This window comes from Tamandua tetradactyla, assembly GCF_023851605.1.
Source record: "Tamandua tetradactyla isolate mTamTet1 chromosome 18 unlocalized genomic scaffold, mTamTet1.pri SUPER_18_unloc_1, whole genome shotgun sequence".
Classification (NCBI taxonomy): Eukaryota; Metazoa; Chordata; class Mammalia; order Pilosa; family Myrmecophagidae; genus Tamandua; species Tamandua tetradactyla.
Genome location: NW_027518250.1, coordinates 414,660 through 416,253, shown reverse-complemented (window position 1 = coordinate 416,253; position 1,594 = coordinate 414,660). Strand labels below are relative to the sequence as shown.

The following is a 1,594-nucleotide window of genomic DNA, read 5'->3' as shown; positions in this document are numbered from 1 at the left end:
AATAATGGAAATATATAAAGAAATATTAGAATGTCATCAGATAGACTAAATATATCTTAATGTTTCTATATTAACAGCTATATAATTTTGTTATCAATGGGTATGCTCCAAATATGCTGACTCCATTTATATACAATCTGTCATATCAGTTCATAATGGGTTTCAGATGAATGTCACTATTTTGAGAAGTAAGAGATTCTATTATTATTTTAACTTCAAATGTGGGTTTATTTTTCTATCACATAGTAGAAAAACATATTCTTCATTATTTCTAGGAGTATTATGTTTGGATAGTTACATGAAAACTAGTGACAATGCTTCTGCTTCTTCCCAGAGGAGATAACTTGGAATAAATGGACCAACAGAATCTGACAACACCGTCTGAATTCATTCTACTTGGAGTCACAACATGCCCTGAACTGCAGGGTCCACTTTTTGGGTTGTTTCTCCTCATCTACATGGTCACACTGGTGCGCAACCTGGGCATGATCATCCTGACCAAGGTGGACTCCCACCTCCACACACCCATGTATTTCTTTATCAGACACCTGGCTTTCATTGATCTTGGCAATTCTACTGTCATTTGTCCCAAGATGCTGGCAAATCTTGTTGAGGAGCAAAATACCATTTCCTATTATGCCTGTGCCACACAGATGGCTTTCTTCATTATGTTCATAATCAGTGAACTTTTCTTGTTGTCGGCCATGGCCTATGAATGCTGTGTGGCCATCTGTAACCCTCTGCTCTACAGTGTGATCATGACCCAGAGACTTTGTAATGTGCTTGTGGGTGTCCCCTACCTCTACAGCACCTTTCAGTCTCTGATGATCACCATCAAGATATTCACTTTGATCTTTTGTTGTTCTAAAGTCATTAGTCATTTTTACTGTGATGATATACCTTTTATACCCATCCTGTGCTCAAATGCAAGAGAACTAGAATTGTTGATTATATTATTTTCAGCATTTAATTTGATTTCCTCCCTTCTCATAATCCTAGTGTCTTATGTGCTGATACTGTTAGTCATATTTTGAATGCATTCTCCTGAAGGAAGGAAGAAAGCTTTCTCTACATGTTGTTCTCATCTGATGGTGGCAGTTGTCTTCTATGGAACGCTACTATTTATGTATGTGCAGCCAGTATCTACTCATTCTTTTGATACTGACAAAATGACCTCTGTATTCTACACTTTAATTATATCTATGCTTAGCCCACTGATTTACAGCTTAAGGAACAAAGAGGTAAAGAATGCCTTCTATAGGGTCTTCAAAAATACACACAACTTTTGCATTTAATATTAAAAATAGGCTACAGTTCTAATAAATTATACAAAGTCAGATGTCACTTGATAATATTTCTAATAGGCATAATTGCATTCTCCTTGGCTCTTGAACAGATGAAAATAGATTTTCTTCTTATATTCTACCAAATTGCTTCCCATATTTTAGACTCAGTTTAAATGTCACTTTCTCCTCAATATTCTTTGTTGTAATTGATGTTTCATCCTTCCACCTACAAGAACATTGACTACACTCTACAACTGTATATTATGTATTTGCTTCCATCAGGTTTTTTAAAGGACAGGGTTCATCTG

The 1,594-nt window shown here is 35.7% G+C and overlaps 1 pseudogene; it reads left to right on the top strand.

Moving 5' to 3' along the window:
- Positions 1 to 353: 353 nt before the first annotated feature.
- On the top strand, positions 354 to 1,295 carry LOC143672851 (olfactory receptor 8K5-like; annotated as a pseudogene).
- The last annotated feature ends 299 nt before the right edge of the window (positions 1,296 to 1,594 follow it).